Source organism: Canis lupus, chromosome 5 (genome assembly GCF_003254725.2).
Source record: "Canis lupus dingo isolate Sandy chromosome 5, ASM325472v2, whole genome shotgun sequence".
NCBI classification, from domain to species: Eukaryota; Metazoa; Chordata; class Mammalia; order Carnivora; family Canidae; genus Canis; species Canis lupus.
This window is the reverse complement of record NC_064247.1, coordinates 51,588,538-51,609,744: the sequence shown is the minus strand read 5'-3', so window position 1 is coordinate 51,609,744 and position 21,207 is coordinate 51,588,538. Positions and strand designations below refer to the sequence as shown.

At 42.3% G+C, this 21,207-nt stretch overlaps 1 protein-coding gene across 13 annotated transcripts in view; it reads right to left on the bottom strand.

The window, feature by feature from the left end:
• DAB1 (DAB adaptor protein 1) overlaps nucleotides 1-21,207 on the bottom strand; it is a 1,117,693-nt gene that overhangs the window by 1,020,039 nt on the left and 76,447 nt on the right. For 7 of the 13 annotated variants that reach the window (XM_035716544.2, XM_025427779.3, XM_049110388.1 and 4 more), the window contains exon 1: nucleotides 16,507-16,649. The exons of 1 other annotated variant lie outside the window; for it this stretch is intronic. The gene's annotated coding sequence lies outside the window, so the exon portion shown is untranslated. Of the gene's footprint in view, nucleotides 1-16,506; nucleotides 16,652-21,207 lie in introns of those variants that run through there. 5 more of the 13 variants (XM_049110401.1, XM_049110402.1, XM_049110398.1 and 2 more) reach the window with 3 other exon arrangements.

Sequence of the window (21,207 nt, the reverse complement as noted above, 5' to 3'; positions counted from 1 at the left end):
CATGATCTTAATCTTAGGAGAAATGGGGTGCCACTAAAGGTTGTTGAGCAGGAAGATGATGCAATAAAATCTGCACTTTTAGGACACTCAGTCTGCTGGTTAAATAGTTTGAAAGTTGGAAGAAAGAGGACCATTTAAGAGGGTAATATTTGAGATACTCCTCTAGAAAATAGGGAATGGTGGAAAGAAAGAAAAAGAAAGAGAAAAATGTGAAGAATGCTAAAGAGATTAGATATATGGGCAGGTGGGTGGGTGGATGGATGCATGAATAGATGAATAGAATGGGTGGATAGATGGATGGATGCAATAGATGGGTGGGTGGATGTATGAATGGGCAGATGGACAGGCAGATGGGTGAAGGGATGGTTACTTGTGTTTATGCTGGAATTTCCCTATAAGAATATAATTCCCTTCCTTTGAACTCTACCTACAGCATGTATAATCTGGGGCTCTTCCTCTAATGAGACTTCAATAACAACCATAAACTGTAGACCTAGCAGCTTCTGCTTCATTACACTTTCTGGGCAGAAGGGCCAGAACATGGAAACCTCTCCACTTATCCACCTGTATATCATCTTGAGATTCTTCTGTCAAAACCATGATTTCATCATGTTTTCCTCCATTGCCAACATGACACAAATGTTATTTGTGCTGTCATTCATGATATTTCCTGAGTACTATACTAAGAGTATGATATATCTGTCATCTATGGAAACCCTAAACTTTGCTATGAGGCTTAATTTGGTTTGAACCTGGCCAAACCACTTTACTGTGTCACCTTGGACAGGTAACTTAATTCCATTCAAATTATCTATAAAATGGTGATAACACTCTAATTCACAGGGATGTTATGGGAATTCAGCAAAGACAGGTAAAGTGGCCAGTACATAGTAGATTCCCAATAAATGGAAACTATATTATTAAATACAATTTTCTAATTTCTATAATGGAGTTTCTGTTAACTGGAGTTAATGGAGTTCTTGTTAACACTTTCTTCTTTCTCAAGGACCATTTGGTTTCCAATTTCCCTTAAGTAGAGACTCCTGTGATATTTTGTACATATTTTGCACATCTGAAAAATTAGTGCACTCCACACACTCTCTACCACATATCTACAAATTTAATGCTTTTTTTTTTTTTTTCAATATTGATCCCTCTCATCTCCAGTTCTTTCTCTATCAAGGTAAATTCTCATTGTTTGGTTAAGATGCCATACAACTCTCAACAGAAGAATTATAGTTCTAGCTTCCCTAAGTGTTCTACAATGAATTAGGTCACAACTGTATCCTTAGCACTGACATCAAGGGGAAATGCCATAGTTACCAGAGTTTGCAAGAGGCAATGCCATAACCAGGCATCGTCTGTCTGCAAAGGGCTGGCATCTACACCATTTGTCTTCCTCCATCATACTGAAGAACACCACAATAATGAAAAAATGGAACAACCTAAAACATGGCAATAGGAAGGTAGCACAGACTGAGTGAAACTGCCCCCTTTTGTTCATGCTCTTCCCTCTGACCAGTTGTGATTCCTCTGGCTTCTCTGGCTCCCTTCAGGAGTTCACAGGGAACTGAAAAACTTTCCAATATCCCCATTTTGGCATTTCCTCATTTAACACCTGTCTTCCCACTGGCCTATGAGTCCACAAAGGAGGACACTATGTTTATCTTACTTATCTCGTGTCCCCAAGGTCTAGCAGAATTTCTGGTAAATGGTCAAGTCTCAGCATGTATTTGTTAAATAAATGAATACATGATTGACTGAATGAATGGAAAAGTGATTCCTGAAGGAGACAGTTAAGCAAACATATAATTCCAATGTTGAGTGCTATGCTAGAAGGAAATATAAAGCACCAAGGGAGCCCAGCAGAGGGTTACTGGAATGCTATGGAATGATAATAGAAAGGTATTTTAGGCAGAGGGAGTAGCCTGCACAAAGGGGCAGAGATGTGATATGTATAACATGGACATTCAGAAAATGACAATTCATTGGAACTCAAGAAAGTACCTTCCACCTTCTTTCTTGGTTGACTTTCCTACTTGGATTCACACAACTCCAGTCAAACATGCTTCCACTCAGTTCTCAAAACATGTCTGGCTCATGTCAGACCCCATATCATTGCTCATGTTCCCCTACCCCTGTCTGCCCATCTAAATCTTGACCAGTCTGCATAAGCCAACACCATCACCATTCTTTCAGAGCCTCCTTTATCAGCTCTATGTCCTGGGTGGCGTGGCCTGGATCCCTCCTTCACATAGTTGGCTAGTCCACAGCAGGGTGGAACACTCACTATCTTCATCTGCCAAGCTCCCACTGCACCTCATCTCTCCTTCTGCTATGGGCTGCCCTTCATCCTGCAGTCAGACACCAGGAAACAGAAATATGATACCAGGGGCGTTAAGCTGGTGTTTCAGAAAACAGTTTTCATGGAACAGTGAGCTAAGCATATGATCTTTAAAGGAGGGTTTCCAGATGAACTGTTAATTCCATTTTTAATTTCTTTGAGGTTCCCTCAGGGACTGAGTGATGGTGTTTTGTTTCTGAATGAAGGAAATGGAGTTTCTTTCTCCTTGATCTGGAGGAGATGGGAACTGCCATTTAAATCACCTTCTCCTTCCTGGCCCACATGAGAGCAGAAATTGGAGTTTTTGAATACAAAGGGGGAGATTTCCTTGGACCTAACCCTTTGCTTCCTTTCATTCCCTGGGTCAAGGAAGAAAATGAAGGGAGGCTAATCTTAAAATATTTTTTTTCTGTCCTCCTTACCTGTTCAATTTCAGAGAAACTTCCTCTGCCTGCCTAATTCCTTCTCATGCTCCCACCTCCCTTTACTTTTCCTGGTTGCCCATCTGTGCGGAAATCACCCTCCTCTCTCTACAGCCAGAGCCTTTTTTTAACGCCTCCATCTTAACAGCCTCTCATAGCCTGAGTTTAATAAGACTCCATTGTCTGCTCTTCTGATCAGGAGAAGAGCCATGAGCTCAAAAAGACCCTGGTTCTCAAAGTGGGCCCTGGAGGTGTAGCCTCAGTATCACCTGGGAGATTTGTTGAAAATGTAAATTATTGCTGTTCTCCCTTCTCAAACCAGCTTCCAAAAAGACCTGAGTCAGAAACTCTGGTGGTAGGCCCAGCAATCTGAATTTTAGCAAGCCCCCTAGGAAATTTGAAAGCCTGCTAAAGTTTGAGGACCATTGCTATAGGGGAAAGAATCGGAAACTATTCGTATCTAGTAGAATTCTGCCCTCAGTAAATGTTTTGCTGAACAGAATTATTTAATGATACATCCCCTAACATGCTACTACTAATAATCTACAGTGGAAAAGAAGATAACGTGAAGCATAGAGATGAGCTGTGTACACAAAACTGGCCCACTTCTCACCCTACTGGTGCATGTTAAACCATCATAAAATGCTTAGAAAGATCATTCCAGATAACAGTAGGTGTTCATTCCAAATCAGTTGATAACTGCTTTGTTTCTGAGACTTCCTGGAATATTGATTGCCCACAATTCTTTAGTATTAAATAGGGTGGCATTTGGTTGGACAGTTCTGCAACCTCTGTTTGCATGGATGCACTGTCCGGCAGACTGAGGATGGACGCTGCTGCACCCCAGAGCCCTGGTAGAGGAGACAGGCAACAACAGTGCTTATTATTGTATGGACCCAACATAAAGCAGGTCAAAATCCTGTTCCCTAGAACACAAAAACTACCTAGAATAAGAGCCTGAAATAACATAGCTCTCCTATAAGCTATTATACTTTTCTTCCAATATCAACACTGCAAAGGGTTTCACTTTACTTCCCTTCCTTATGAAAGACTCATAGCATCAAAACAAAAGGTAACAGCCCCCAACCTAGAGCCTTTCTACTGCAGGTTGTCCCTGATAGTACCATGTATCTATAAATGTATTTTTTTACACAACCAGATTTTAATCACGCAAATAGAATGCTGTCCTGCCAGAGCATTTCTTTTCTCCTTACTGCTTTTTCCTCCCCATTGAATTCCTTCCTTCCATTTAGTTGCATTTTACTTCTTCAAGGAGGGTCAGTGCATTTTAATCACAATGTACATTGGCTTGCTGGAGCTATTGATGAAAGAACTCAAAGCTCAGCCACTCGGCTCATTTAGATGTGAACTACCAAGTTCAATGAAAGAAGCAAAGGGCAAAATGAAATTACACAGCCTTTTGGCTGATCTCCCATTTCTGTGTATAAAGAGTCATGGGATGGCCTTCAACGCCCCAGATTCTGGAACAATAGTGCCCTAGAAGGAGTTCATATAATATTAATAGCATATTATTGAGTGAGATAAATATAAAATCCAAATTTTAAAAAGAAAACTGACTTGGCAAGGAAAGATGATCAAAAGTCCTTTCTTATTTCAAAATAACAATCATAGCAAAGAATAACTAACATTTGTACAGTACTTTATAGTTTATCAAATGCTCCTACATCCATTAAGTCAGTTAACCAGCATGGTCATTATGGACAGCTGAGATTTATACAGAGCTTACGATATGCCAGGCGTTGCGCCGAATGCCTAACGTGGATTATGTAACTTAGTATTTGTAGCAACTCTCATGTAGGCTCTCATTTTACATGCACCAAGACTGAGGTTAGGTGACCTACACTAGGTCACACAACTGGGAGGTGGTAAATCTAAGATGTGAGCCCAAGCACACTGATGCTACACTATTAGCAGCATCATCTATGGGAACAAGACTTAGGCACTACTAAGTTAGCTGTTATGGCCAGGACCACCCAGCAGTAAGCAGTAGAGCCTCAAGTAAGAACCCAAGTGTCCTCATTCCCAGTTCTGGACTAGCCCCTGCAACCTCTTCATACCTTGTCCACAAACAGGCCCAAGCCGAGAGTCCTCACTGCCAACCCTCCACAGACAGAGCTCCTTGTGGGTAGTTGAACTTCCCTTCCATAATTAACACAGGAAAAAAAGAAGGAGGCAAAATTGTGAAGAAAAATAAATAAGTGCCACTGAAAAAGAACATAAAAGAGAAGCAAAGCAAAAGTCCGTGAGGAAGTGAGTTCTCAGAGTACAGCGGGAGACTCTGAAGACAGGAGATGAAATCTCTGTACTTGCTAAATCCAGAAAGACCACACTGTACTAAAGAATGGAGCTGGCCCCAACGAGCTTCCCATACCAAGAAATGCCATTGCAGACATTCCCTCCCAGCAACGTGTCCTTCTGTGGGAGCGTAGAAGAACAAGCAGACTTTGGCATGGCTCCCCTGACCTCTGGAGTGTGGACTCTTTGAGGGCAAGGTCTCTGCCTATAGCTGCAAGGCCTTGCACAATGCTTGGCACATTTGGAGCTCCCAAAAAGTTATGTTGAATGGAACTTTGCAGAATGTAGCCGTTACTGTCAGCAAGACATGATGCTTTCACTTCTCTGCCTCAGTGTCTCATCTGTAAAATGGGGACAATGAAAGCACCCCCTTTACAGGACTTTCCTAAAGATTACATATGATATAAACATATCATAATCTGTTTATGAGGCATACAGCACATTGTCTGGCCCTAAGTGGGTGTTCCATAGCTGCTGGTTGATGCTGTTGAAGTTAATACTGGCATCAAATGAAGACATGTCACTATCCAGTACAATTACTTAGACTACCTAGCCCAGTTTACTCATCTTACAGATGAGGAACTGAGGTCCAGAGAGGGATGGGGCTCTTTCAAAGACACTCAGTGTTTAGCAAGGAAGGAAAAAGAAAACCAAGTCTACCTATAACCTCCTCATGCAATGACTGTTTCCACTGGCATGCTTCATTGATCTAAAGAGTAGAGTTTAGGTAGAAACATCTGGCTTCCTATCTTGGTCTGGGAGGGCAGCGGGCTGAAGGAGATGATTCATAATCAAAGCCAATAACTTTAATTGAGAACCTATTATATGCTAGATATTTTCACAAATACTACCTCATTTGCTGCCCAGACTAAGACTGCAAAATGCAGGCATAATTGTCAAGTCCATTTTGCAGCTGAGGAAACTGAGGGCTAGATATACTAAATTAAAAGGCTACCCAGTCAACTATCTAGGAAGTGCTAGATTGCAATCTAGGTCAACCTCACTCCAAAGCTCAGGTTCTTTCACTAAGACCCCTATAGCTGGAGACTAAAAAAAAAAATAAAAGAAAAAAGAAAAGAAAAAGTCAAGTCAAAAGTGCCAAAGAAAGTTACTATTTTTTTGTTCCCAACATAAGTAGAGTTTGAAGTTCAGGAAGCCAGGGAAAGTATAGAGTCATCACATCCACAAAGTGGCCTCCCCAGCACAGGGAAAACTCCTGATTCTGGGACCAAGCTCGTGTGCAGGCTGACTGCCTATCTGCAACACACCTGCCACCATCACCAACCACACGCACTAGTCTGATTGCCTTTTGCCAGGACTATTGCCTGTTGCCTACATGGCCTCCTTATTGTACTCTCTCACCCCTATAGAGCATTTTCCATATGGTGGCCAGAGTGATCTTTTCAAAACATACATCAAATTATATTATTCCTTTGCTTAAAACTGAGAGTGGCCTCCTACTCTCTCAGAATAAATTTTGAGCTCTGTATCATGGCTTTGCAAGGTCCTACAGGATGGAACCTCTACCTATCTCTCTGACTTCATTTGCTACCTCTTTCTCCCTGTGCTTGACACTTAGACCTCTAACCTTTCTTCTGAGCATCAAATAGACCTCTTTCTCTCCTGTCTCAGGGTACCAGATGTTCCACTGTTTGGAATGCTCCCCTCCCACTTCTTCTCATCATTTAGGTCACAGCACAAATGTCTCTTCCAAAAAGAGTTCTTCCTCACTCTAATAGCAGTGGCCTCCACCCCGTTACTCCCCATGACATCACCTCTTTCATTTTCTGTGTTGCATTTCTCACCAACCGAAAGCATCTTGTCTCTTCGTCTACTTATTCATTCTCTGTCTCTCTCTGGTCAGCAGGCAGTAAGGACCTAGAGTTCCAAGTTTTATGAATAAATCAATGTGAGCAAGAAACTAATAGTGGCTGCCTCCACGGAGGAGTAAGAACACAGGTCCTGATGATAATGGCTGGGGAGATGAGGGCTACTCTCTGCAGAGAAAAGAGACTTTCTTCCCTCTGTCTTACAAATGGGTGGTGATGGGGAAGTTTGCTATTTTTAATACTGTTTAGGAGAGACACATAGCAGGGAGGAAGCCATCAACTGTCTACCCTTGGTGATAGTTACCCTGACAGCAGCTGCTATGGATACATTTCCTGAATACTAAACTGGGTTCATACAGGGCTTTGGATCCCAAATTTGATGAGAGTCGTACTCGGGCCCTGAACCATCAACCTGACATAGCTCAAACAGTTCCCCAGGGCAAACTAGCACCTGGGGGAACCTTGAGTAGGAGGTAGAGTGTTGAAACCAACAGCTGCATGCAAGCACACACTCTGCTACAAAGTGGGAGGTGATCTGTACCAAAGAGAAAGTTTTCATGAAGCTTACCCTTTTGCTTCATGTAAAAGCCACCCTGTACTCACTGTTTTTGTTTTTTCTGTTTTTCTTTTGGGGGGGGGCAAGCTTTTATTAATCAGTATGGGTTTAGTCTTAAAATAGTTCTGAAATCAAAGTAGCTAACATAAAGGATAATAGAAAGAGGAACAACTCCTTTTATAGCAGTACGAAGTCAACTCTCCCTGGTTATGCTTTCAGCCACAAAGAAAGGTTAAATGCTCTTCAGGGGAAAATGGCTACTCAAATATCAGGGGAAAGAGCCAATGACCAAAGAGCTTCCATTTATTGAAGGCTTGCTATGTACCAAGCATTTTAAATGTATTACCTTTAAAACCTAGGTATCCCTGTAAAATAAGTAGTAGTGATCCCATTTTATAGATAAACAAAGAAAGTCTCAGACAAGCTTATAAACTTCCCCATGCTTAATAGCTTGGAGGTTGCGGAGCCAAGATTTCAATCCATGTATACCTGGCTCCAGGCCCATGCATTTTCCTCTATACCCCCCGTCTTGGTCCATTCAGGCTGTTATAACAAAATGCCACAGATGGGTAGGTTAGACACTACATATTTACTGCTCATAGTTTTGGAGGCTAGAAGTCAAAGATCAGGGTGCCAGTATGTCTAGGTTAGGGTCACAGACTTCTCATTGTATCCTCACATGGTGGAAACTCTCTGGAGCCACTCTTAGGAGGTACTAGTCCTACTCATGGGGTGGAACCCTCTTGACTAACTCTCCCAAAGTCTTCACCTATTAATGTTATCACCTTTGATGATTAGAATTCCAACACACCAATGGGGTGGGGGGTGGGACACAAACATTCAGACTACCATAGTACTCACTAAGCTTCCAAGGGCTCAGACTTGCAGCCTCTACATGACCATATAAAACCCAAAAGCAATGGCCAAACTAAAGAATACAGCAGTTAGTGAAGCGTCCCCTTTGTCTGATCAAGGAAGCTTCCCAGGTCTCTTCTATCCTCTGTTCACAGCCAAGCTTCTCCCCCCCAGAACCGTACTTTACCAAAAATAACTCCATGACAGGCTAAAATTGAAAAAGGAGCACAGATAAAATGTGGCAAGTTGCCCAAAGGGATTTCCTTCTGGACTCTCACTCTCCAAGGCAGTGGATTTGCCTTTAGGTAAAATACAGACATGTAAAGTTAAGAAAAAGGGGGATTTGGGGTGGGAGGCCTGCTTTGCTATACCAAATAGGCCCAAGGTAAGCCTCTCTAAGTCAACCAAAAAGTCTCAATTCTCTTGAAAATCTGTATAAGAGAAAATGATAATGCCTTCAAGGCCATCAGAACAGTCTATAACCCTGGCCAGAACACACTGCCTTACGAGCTCATTCACTCATTTGTGCCTTCTTTCAGCAGACGGTTCCTGAATGCCCACTATGTGAAAGGCATCAGGTAGACACCGAGGATAAGGAAGGAAATAATTTGCAACTCCTTTCCCCAGAGAGTTCATTCCAGTAAGGAAGACAGACAAGCAAATGCACAGTTCAATATAGCTGGATAAAATGGGAAAAGAGGGATCTTGGAGGAACAGTTGGACAAAGAAGCAAACAAGCATCACTGTGGGGGGAGATGGATTTCTCAAGCTGGGTTTTAAATACTATGCAGGTATCTGTTGGAGATGTGAGAAGCAGGAGGATATCCCAGGAGGAGAGAATAGGGTATGCAAAGGTATGGAAATCAGAAACCGGGTTGATATCAGGGTGAAAATGACTCACCAGTGCAAAGGTTTGGGAGGGGACAGGGAGAAGGTCATAGTGCTCTTCTATCCATTTCCATGTCACCTAGGGCTGCCCTGATGAAAAAGAAATTCTTACCAGGCCACAGAGGGACATGCTGTAGTCCCCAGTCTGCGGGGTAGACCTCCATCATCCCTGTATTCCTCACCATGTATATGGACTGACTGAATCTCGGGCAGGCATCTGCCTAAAGACTTCACCACAGTCTCATCAGAGAGAAAATGAGAGAAGTGTCAGGGTGAATCTGAATCCCAAACAAAGCCACTAGGAGTGGGAGGGAGAAATGGGGACTGGAGAAGTAGGTGAATGCTATCACCTACTGCCACATCTTGCACAGTTCTTGGCTCTTTTAAGCACCATCTGCATAGCTTAGGAACCTGTAGGAAATATTTGCCTCTCTCTTCTCAATTGTAAAGTGGGGAGAATGATGCTTATTGCACATTAAAATGACACAAGACTGATCATGTTCATGCCTGTTGCAGTGTCTGACACAAATCATTTCCTTGGTATACACGTTAGTCCTCATTCCCTTCTCCTTAATTAAACCACCATTCACAATGGCCATGCAAGACAATATTGCCAATTTCTCCTATTGTTCTTGTTTTTTTTAGATTTTATTTATTTTTTTAAAGATTTTGTTTTTTTATTTGAGAGTGTGTGAATGAGAGAGAGTGCACAAGCAGGGGGAGGGGCAGAGGGAAAGGGAGAAGCAGACTCCCCACTAAGGAAGGAGCCCAATGTGGGGCTCAATCCTAGGACCCTGGAATCATGGCCTGAGCCAAAGCAGACTCTTAACCAACTGAGCCACCCAGGTGCCCCTATTTGTTTATTTTTAAGAGAGAGTGATAAAGTATGCAAGCATGGGGGGAGAATCAGAGGGGGCGGGAGAGCAAGAGGAAAAGAATCTCAATCAGACTCTCTGCTGAGTGTGGAGCCCCACACAGCCCCACACACCCCTGAGATCATGACCTGAGCCAAAACCAGGAATCAGACACTTAACTGACTGAGCCCCTCCTATTATTCTTTTTTTTTAAATATTTTTTTTATTTATTCATTGGAGACACAGAGAGAAAGAGGCAGAGACACAAGCAAAGGGAGAAGCAGGCTCCATGCAGGGAGTCTGATGCGGGACTCGATCCCAGGACCCTGGGATTATGCCCTGAGCCAAAGGCAGACACTCAACCGCTGAGCCACCCAGGCGTCTCCCCCCTCCTATTATTCTTAATAAGGCATCCACAATGTATATACACTATTTTACAGTTTTAAAAGCACTTTAACATCTGTTAGCTGATACAATGATCTCAGTAGCCTTCCCAGCTAGACAGAAATAGTTACTTCTATGATACAGGTGAGGAATAAAAGGACTTGCCCAAATTCACACCCTCATCAAGTGGCAGAGGATAAGCATGTAGGCTTATTTTTCATCTACAATGCCCAATTCCTTTCAACTGTAGGGCATTGCTTCTCTGAGTATTCTTCTAGGAAGACTGAAAACATTAACTTGGCAGCCATTAGAACAAAGCCCACCTTACTAAATGTTATATTAGTAACAATCCTTTATGGATTGTGTTAACCTTCTCCTATGGCATGCCAAGTGCCTCTGTCAGGCTGGACGGTCCACCTGGAGATTCTAAGGACAGAGATTGGGTCTTATTCATGCCTGTACCACCATTCCTGTCAGATAAGACAAGCTCAATGCATGTTTGCTGTATGCATGGATGGATTCTGTAGGCACTTAATGATTTACACTCTTCATCTTATTATTTGATTTTCCAAAAAGCCCCAGAACATAAAGGAAAGCTGATATCATTATCTTCATTTAACTAACGATGAGATGCAGGTCACACCAAAGCTGCTATCATTTTCTTTCTTTTAAAAAGTATAATGGACTCATACTCCCTCCTGGAGCAGAACCCAGCTGAATTCTACACTCTGCTCTTGGCCCTGGCACATAGTCTGCTTAAAAGCCAAGATAGACAGTTTTGTTATCTTTCATATCTTACAAAATACATCAAATTCTGAAAAACTCTGTGGTAATTAGACCAAAAAGAAAAAGGCAGGCGGGGGGGTGGGTGCTAAAGCTGAATCTTTCAACCTGGAATAATTGTTACATTCCTATTCTTTCCCTTTCTCACCTCCTTTTGGTCTTCATTGTCTATAATGTGAAATATTCATTTTCCTCCACAAAAAGAATCCACTTCTTATAGAATAGAACTGACAGGCTTGTGGGAGGCTTGCTCTCTATGTTAACCCTTCCTGCTGGGTTTTGCAGCACACAGCTTTTCCCAAATGGACTCAACCACCTGCCTCTCCTCTAGCACCCTGAGCGTTCTTCTGAAATGTGGAGTCTGATGATGCCTCTTCTCTACCAGGACCACTGAGCTCCCCAACAAATGCTGCAAACATTGTCTAACCTGCCTCTCAGGGTATCCAAACTCTCTATCCTACTTATGTTTGCAGGCCAATCTCCCAAGCTTCCTCTCCATGGGCTTTGCATTCTACCAAACTAGAATAGTTAACCATCCCTTAAACAACTCTGCATCTCCCCATCCCATCCCCAGGCCATCACCACTACCAAGGATGAAGACTTCATTTCTAAAAATCCTCCCAATCCTTCAAGGGTTTTCCCTTGAGACCTTCTCCTGTTCCTTCCAGCAATTCATTCAACAAATATTTAATAAGAAAAACCTTAATGCCCAACAAACTATTTTCAAAGAGTTTAATATCACCTGAGAAAAAAGAGATACAAATAAGAGAAATACAACACAGTGAGGTGCTGTCATGGTGTCATCGCAAAACAATGGGTTAGCCAGTGGAGGAGGGGGAGGATAGAGAAGGGTCCATCCTGATAATTGCTGAGACTTTAATCTAGGCAGAAGGTGAGGAGGGGGGGAACAGCACCAGACTGAGTTTGAAATAGACAAGTCTTATGTAATGCCCGCCCTTCCTTCCTTCCTTCCTTCTTCCTTCCTTCCTTCCTTCCTTCCTTCCTTCCTTCCTTCCTTCCTTCCTTCCTTTCTTCCTCAGATATTTATTCATTCATTTAGACATCGAGCTTGAATATGTGCACAGCACTGTACTAGGAATGCAGAAATGAATGTTACATGATGGTTCTCACCCTTAGAAGTTCACATTCTAGTAGGAGAGACAGAGATGTACCCACGAGGCTCGGCCATAGGTGAGAAACACTGTGCCAAGGGCTGGGGAATGAGAGGATAGTGGCTGGCTCTGCCTGGCAAAGACCCGTAAAGCTTCAGAACAGGATGATATTTGTCAAAGCTCTAAAAGGGAGAAGGAGTTTACTGGAAGGAGAAGAAAGAAAAAAAGAAAGAAAGGGAGGGAGGGAGGGAAGGGGGAAAGAAAGGGAGACTGTATCAGTCAGTCCAGTCAAGAGAAAATAACTCTCCTAATTATTTTAACATAACATTAAAAAAAAAGATGTTTAGTTTCAGAATTATTAACTAAGTGACTAAGAGATCAAAAGGAACTCTAAGGCATCCTGAAGGTAGAAGTTGCAAGAGGCAGCTATCACCCCCATACTTAAGAAACAAATGGAAACACTTAGAAACTTAGAAGAGAAGGCCCATGGGTGGGCGGTGTTAGAAAACTGAGACACTATTCAGGGCACTACTCAGCTGAGGCTGAGCCCATGGGAGGGACCCCAGGAGCTAGTCCAACTCTTGAGGACAGGCACAGGTCGGCTGGTGCTAGAGTCTCCTGAGATGTGGCCTACAACTGGGTCTGCAAGTGTTGAGAAGTGTGCAGCTACTCCAAGAAGGAACTGCAGCTTCCGAGGTGAACAAGTGTCTGTTCCTAGATGCTAACCCAGCGGCTCTAAAGCAAGGGTGATTTTTGCCTTCTGAGCATCATTGTTCAATGCCTGGAGGTATGCTTTATAGTCACCACTTGTGGGGGGATTGCTACTGGAATTTAGTAGGTGGAGTAGAAGGGTGCCGCTAAATATTCTGCAGGGTTGAGCACGTCCTCAACAAAGAATTACCAAGTTTGAAATGTCCATAGTGCCGAACTTGAGAAACCATTGTAGGTTAACAGGAAGAGGAACAAGAAGCAAGCATGGAATTAAATCTCATCTTCCCCCATCCAGCCATGGCATCTTCCTCTAGCGCTCCCTATTGGCAGAGCCTAAGAGGGAGCCAGCAGGTGGAGCAGAAATCCGGATTTGTCCCAGGCCCAGCATCACAAAGCCAAGTACAGAAAGATGGGTATGTAGCCGAAAGCCAATAAGTTAATAACTGGCACAAGCATTTTGGCCCAGGTTCTCAGAGCAAGCAAAGCCATGACGGCAGATATAGGAGTGGCATGACAGCAATGCCTAGCACATTGTAGGTGCTCAGCAGAGAGTGAGCAAACATTTATTCAGTGAATGACTTCTAGATGAAAGACTTTCAAGCTGTATGAGAATGAGCACAATGTCTCCTGACAGTGAAATTTTTTGTATCCATGAAGTTGGTATTTTTCTTTGCTTTTGTCTGTTGTCTTATAAGGAATAGAGTACCTCCTGAAATTCAGTTCTCAGAGTGTGTCAAAGGTGTTACAGTCCTTTTGTCTCATAACTGTTTTTTTTTACACAAATGAGATCATGTGACTTTCACTCATCAACAGTATCATGGAGATGTTTGCACAATATTTTTTTTTGCACAATATTAATAAAGATTTATTTAGTGCTAGTTCTACCTTATGGTATACTTTACCACTTTTATTTTACTTCAGCTGCCACCTGCTTACCTATTTTTGGATGAGAAAACTAAAGCTCAAGCAAGGTGAAGTGATTTGTCCCAAGTGGTACCTTAAGTGGAAGAGTGAAATTAGAACCCCAGAAAGGTGATTTGTGCTTGAGTTGCTCTGAGGCAGCTGATTTACTGTGTCACTTAGCCCTTCCCAATCTGGGTGTGTTTCAAGTGCAGCCAGGCTCCTATGGTGTGCTAAACCCTTTACCTTTTCCTCCCATACATTTTGTTCCCACTCACTTGTAGAATCAATGGAGCAATTCAGGGTGTTAGTTTTTCAGGAGAGAACTATAATCCAGTGAGAAACATGGAAGAGTTTATGGATGAACTCAGGCTGCATGGTCTCATACAGACAGGGTAGGGAACCCAGTCCTGAGAGGTCAGGGAAGCCTTTCTCTGGTGACATCCAAAGGAGAAGGAGGAAACAGAGGAAGGAGAGGGCAGGCTGGACAGGAAGGAAAAGCATGTGCAAAGTGCAAGATGAAACATTAAAGGCCTGCAAGCTGACCATGGAAGGGGTTTGGCTATGAGGGCAATGTAGTGGGAAGAGTGACATGTAAGAGCTGGATCAATGACTGTTGCTTATAAACCCTGTAAGTTATATGAAGAAAGTTGGACTTTATAATGGTCTAGCTAATTATGTGAGCACACCATTTTCTTGAGTTTTGGTCTCCACTGTGTAAAATGGTAGTAACAGCATCTGTTCTGTCTACCAAACGGGGCCTGAGTTGTTCAAATAAAATACAAACACACACACACACACACACACACGCAAACACACACATCACATGGAAATTTGCTTAGGAAACTGTCACACATTATCACTACAGCAACCCCGAGTCAGCTTCGGAAAATAGAAGCAGCAGTTTTCTCTTTCCTCCCATCTCCCTTAACCCCTGTGGAGGAAAAAGCCCCCTTTGGAAAAGAAAGACTCTCCTTAGTCCTTTGCCAAAGCTTTCTCAAGTAATAATCCATAATGCAATCTTCATTGAAATTGTATTTCAGCCCCCCTCTGCTAAAAATATAAATACATCTGACTTCAGCCTCCGAATGGCCTTTGTGCCTTCCTGCCCCTGGTGTGCGCCTTCCTAAGTGGCTGTCCTCGCCGTGGGCACCAGCCTGTGTGATAACATTATAATTTTGTGTATATTGTGCTCTCCGAGGCCATGCTGAGGCCAGCGCGAGGAAATGGCAATTGACAGCAGGGCCAGTCTTTGTGAAGATCTGTGGCTTCCTCCTCTGTGGGTTCATTTGGCTCCAGCTACTGTATTTGGGTGGCTGGCCCCAAGAAGCCATGGACACAGGCACCAGCACTCCCCTTAACTGAGTGCTTTGTTAAAAAAAAAAAAAAAAGAGGCAACTTAAAATTGAGGTGTCCCAGGATAGAGAATGAATGGCTTGAGGAAAGAGGGGGTAGGCAACAACCCAGAACACAGTCATCTGGACCATATGTGTGAACTCTGAGTTGCTGGAATCCAAAACCAAATCCAGCAGAGCCTTCAAATCGCCAGGGCTAATGGTTTGCACATCATCTATTTACCCTGGATCTTTCTACTGCATTGTATAGCTCCCAACACAAATCACTTTTACGCTGCCAAGGATGCGAACATTTGAGAAATATTTATTAAATGTCCACTCTGAGCTAACATCTGTAGGCACTGAGGATAGTGATGAACAAGGAACAGTTTACCATGCAAGGAACTCACACTGGGTAAGGAGTCCATTGCACCATCAGTGCAAATGCTAGTTTCTCTCCACTGATTAAGAGAAGTTGCTAAGGGACAATGGCTCACAAAGGGTTAAATGGAAAGCTGTGTATTCTGATTATCATAGTGACTCGAATGCCAGCATTCAGAAAGGTTCCATCTCCATCTCTTTTTTGCTTTTACTTACTCTCTTCATTTGCATGGAGGAAGGAAAGCCAAAGCCTCTTACCAATTACCCCATGCACTGAGCCACAGACCCAAACGGAGCTCAGATTATCTATTTAATTCTCTAGCCTGCAAGGGGGCATTTACCTATTGTCTATGTCTTAGCCAAATGTAATGGATTAGTTCAGAGCCTGGGGGAAAAGGCGTGAATACTGTGTTTAGAAGGAAAGCTATACAGAGCAGAGATATGAGTTCAGAGGATGAATTTATAAAAGAGAAAAGTCGCATGAGTTTATAGGCAACCCCTGTGAGCTCCAGGGGCCAGGCCTGGGCTGTCCAAAGCAGCAATTTGGTCCCTGTCTCACAGACCCCTGTGCTCTGTCAAAGGCTGTCCACCCCCCAAGCTCACCCTAGATGAGGACCATCCATCACCAGGGGGATAGGGTGAGATTCAAGGGTGGGAGGACTGCAAGTCTGGCTATACCAGGATGGAGAGAAAAATCTACTTCAGCTTTGTTTCCTTAGAAACCCCTACAAGCTCAGACTGGGAAGGTAGCCACAGAACCAGAAGGCAGTACTTCTGATTCCTTCATCAAAGATCACACCCTGAAAGGAGGAAGAAGATATCCTTAAGCAGCTTAACCTTGCAGGTGATGCTGGAGAAAACAGCCTCCCGTAGAGGTCCCAAGAAGGTGGTCTGGGTCCTGAAGCAGGGCAGCCACAGGCAGGCAAGCAAGTCAAATCTGTAAATGCATGAGTGAGAAGCCCTGACAATTAATAAGGGAGTGAAAATGTTCTGATGGAATATTCAGATGGAATGAAAGTTCCCATAGAAACCCCTTTGTGAATAACCACAAAATAATCATATGACCTTCAGTTTAAACTGGGAACAAATCTGATTGAATCTAATTCTGAAAGCATGTCAAGTTCTGGCCCTTGCTAGGCAGCTCTAGCTCTGCAACCAGAACTGACTCTCCACCACTTAATAGCTCTGTGACTTGAGGCAAGTTATGTAACTTCTCAGAGCCATATCTGTGAAAGAAAGATAATGGTCCCTACCTTAGGGTAGTATAAAGAATTAAGTGAGATAATACATGTAAAACACTTCAGACAGTGTCTGACTCACTCTAACAGTGAACAGATAAGAATTCAGTCAACAGATAAGAATGAACCATGATACATACACATGGAAGGAATCTCAGACTGTCATGTTGACCAAAAGAAGCCAGAGACAAAGAAGACTGTATAATTCCATTTACATGAGGCTCAAGAAGAGGCAAAACTACCTGGTGATCAGGATAGTGGAGACCTCTGGGGGTGCTGAGTGGGAAGGGCCATGAGTGAGACTGTTGGGATGCTGGGAATATTGTCTATTTTGCTATGCCGGTTATAGGAGCATATGCATCCACAGAAAACTCACTGTGCTATACACTTAATATTCATGTACTTCAAGCACTCTACTATTTTTATAACACACTTCATTTATTTTAGAGAGAGAGAGAGAGAGAAGAGCACGCATGCCAGTGGGGGGAAGGGGAGTGGAAGGGACAGAGGAAGAAAAAGAATCTTAAACAGGCTTCAGGCCCAATGCAGAGCCTGACACTGGGCTCAGTCTCACAACCCTGAGATTATGACCTGAGCCGAAATCAAGAGTTGGATGTTTAACTGAGGCACCCAGACACCCCTATTTTTTGACACACTAATTGTTTGAAGAAAATGTGAATAGGCCTGCTGAGTGCCTAACACAATGTCTGTCTCAGAGGAAGTATTCAATAGTGTTAATCTCACCTGAAAAATGAGTCAAAAGAGATCATCATCATTATCGTCATCATCAGTAGCAGCAACACGACAGACCCTATGGGTCACCACCATATGTGACAGCAGCTGCAGGGAGTGAAGAAAACTGGTTTGAATTTAGGGCATGTGTTGGCTGATATGCTCTGTAATGTGTTGTATCTCGAGGGTGATTATTAGAACCTTGATTCTTTCTTTCTTTCTTTCTTTCTTTCTTTCTTTCTTTCTTTCTTTCTTTCTTTTTTTAACCTTGATTCTTTCAAGCAGCACTTAGACTAATTCTTCCTGTGAGCTACACAGGAAAGTCTCTCCCATCTCTATTGCTCCGCTGAGGGTGGTGAGGGCTTGGGGAGGGGATGGTGGTGAGGTCATTTGTCCATAAATACAGCTGGTAGAGGAAGAGTCAAGAATAGAAGGCAAGTCTTTACGCACTAAGATATTTCAATCTGTTTCAAGAATTTCTTTCAAACTATTTAGAGATTCATTCCTTAGTCCTGAAAGGAGGCATAAAAACAGGTTCTTTTTTTATCTGAAGGAGTTCTTCCACGGAGAAATAGGCCTTCCAATTATGAATGGACAAAACTAAGCTTAATTGCCACTTGCAGCCTCCATGACATCCAGTGGCCATAGAAACAGGAGTGTGAGGTCTGAAGCATAGTTATTGTCATAGTTCCCTCTGTCCCAGGCTGGTGCAGTAGCAGGTAGGGTCATGGGTACAGGAGTGGTGATAGGAGTCATCTGTGGTCTCTGAAAGGCTCTGGAAGGGAAAAGATGTGGTTCTACCAGCAGATTAAAGAGCAAAGAAGGGTAGTTCCCTGTGACTTCAGGCCACTCTGGATAAAACAACATTCTGAAGACTTCTACCTTGTACCTAGCACTATTAAAGGAGGTCAGGATACACAGCAGGGTCCAAAATAGAGGCAGATCCTGCCCTCATTAGGCTGATGTTCTAATGAGAGAGATAGATAATAAGTAAAAAAATAATATAACAGAGAAGGGGGTGGTATTCTACTTTATTAAGTGGAATAAATAAAAATGGAGCAGGTTAAGGATGGAGAGTGATGGTGAAAGCTAGGTATATGGGGCATTCAGAGAAAACCTCTCCAAGCAGTTGATATTCAAATGGCAAACTTTCATAGGGCTAACTTGGGTGGAATTACAGTTCCTATGGGGAGGACCCAGATATACATGTGTTGGGTCTCACAGGACAAGTCTTCCTCCAATCTTCTCTAGCTATATCACTGAAAATCAATCATGCTTTATCATTCATGCATATCATTTGCACCTAAATCCAAATCACTGGGCTATGAAAAAGTTATATCACTTTATTATAGGATAGGTCCTATAGGCTTCAAATAATTTAGGCACAGTTACCAGACCAAAGGGAAAACGTCTCTTTACAAAAGGGTATATGCATGGAGTGCCCAGGCCCCTAGACTTCTACCAATACTAACTCATGCTTTTTCTGTAATGTCATTAATATATGCAGAGAGACTGAGAGACAAATGAACAAGACAGCTCCTGCCTTTGAAAAAAGATACGATTGAATAGATGGACCAGTCATATGCACAACTACAACAGTACCTCACAGGAAATACTGTTAATTGTAGTGTATCAACAGTGCTGAACCAATGTAGGGTACATCTGTAGTCCTAAGCCAAGAAATGTAAAGAATTCATCAGGGTTGTCCATTGCCCAAGTACAACAGAGTTACAATCTAGGCAAGAAGATGCAATGCAAGCTAGAAATAAGTTTTACCACCAAAATCAATATCATAGTGCTCCATGAGTCTCAAAAAGTGGGGTCTTCTTTACTCACCTACCCAAGAAACATTTACTGAATGCCAACCATGTGCCAAGTACTTAATGAGCATAGTAATAAAGAGGCTGAGTCCTCTTCCCTAGGGAGTTCATGTCCAATAGAAGGGAAAGGCTTGTAAATAGACATTCACAATGTATAGTTGTGAACATACATGAGAGAATCCTTGGAACAGGGATAAAGGGGCCTTATTTCTGGGACTTAGCAATGCTTTAAGGCAGAGAAGACTGGACCTTGCATTTTAAACAATAGAAATAGCTTTATTCAGAATCACAGAAGATTAAAACAGCAAAGTACCTTGGAAAACTATGATGTAGCTAGCATACAGAGGAACTAATGGGAAATTGGAAGAAAGGAAGTAATAAAAGCTAACATTTATTGAATACTTACTGAGTGCCAGACACTGTTCTCAGTGGTTTTACAAAATCATTATATTATATACACATATATGTAATCATTTATTATATTTATGTATATAAAATCATCTTATATATATTTATATATAGATCAATTTTATATATATGTAAAATCATTTCATCTTCTCAGTAGTTGTATGAGTAAATATTACCATCATCTGTATGTCACAGAAGAAAAACTTGGGGAGGGTAAGTAACTTGCTCAAGGTCAGTCAGCTAGAACTCCAGAATTAGTACCTTAAGCACTACATAGTGGCTAAGAATCTGAAGGTTAGGTTCAAGACAGTTGACTTCATTTATTTGGCCATGGGAATACATTTAATGTTTTAATCTGGGAAACAACATAATGAGATTTACATTTTGCTAAGATTGTGTTGGTTGCAAAATGTAGACTGAGATTCAAAGAGTATAGAATCAAAAGCATGATGACCAGTTAGAAGGCCTTACAATGGTGCAGGGCGGAGGGGCTGAGGACCAAAGATAGTAAAGATCAGTTTATCTTTCCTTCTATCCTGAATGCTAGCCTTGCTGGGTAGAGTATTCTTGGTTCTAAGTTTTTTCCTTTAAGCACTTTGAATTTATCATGTCACTCCATTTTGGCTTGCAAAGAAGTTTCTACTGAAAACTCAGGTGACTGCCCTATGGGGTTTCCCTTATATGTAACTATTTTCTTTTCTCTTGCTTTTAAAATTCTCTCCTTATCACCTGAAACTAATATAACACTGTATGTTAATTCTATTTGAATTTTAAAAAAGAGGTAAGAGGTATCAATTGGTACAGAGGGGCTAAGACAGGCTATTTAAGGGGAAGCGGTAATGTCACTTAGTGACAGACATGATGCAGGGCATAAGAGAGAGGGTGCTGTAAAGGATGATCCTTCAAAGTGCAGATTTAGCATTGACAGGCAGATCATGCCCTTAATGAGCAAAGAGAATAGTCTTATGATGGCAAAGTACAGTTATCAACACTGATGACATTCTTGTCAAATCTCTGAACCCAGGTGTGTGAATTCAGAAGACTGATCCTTAAAAAGGCTGTCAGTCCCACAATGTTGTTTTCTTTCTTCTTTCTTTCTTCTCCTCCCCACTTCCCTTCTTTTTCTTTCTTTAAAATGAGTACAACCATTTTTCCCTAAAAAATGTAAAATAGCAAATGCACATGCAGAAACTTCAAGCAATAGAGAAATACAAAAAGAAAAAAAGTTACCTGATATCCCACCACCATTAATACCTTGGCCAAAGCCTTTCCAGACATTCATGCCTGCACAGCACATACATGGACACACATTCACATACATGCGTTGCAACTCTTATTTT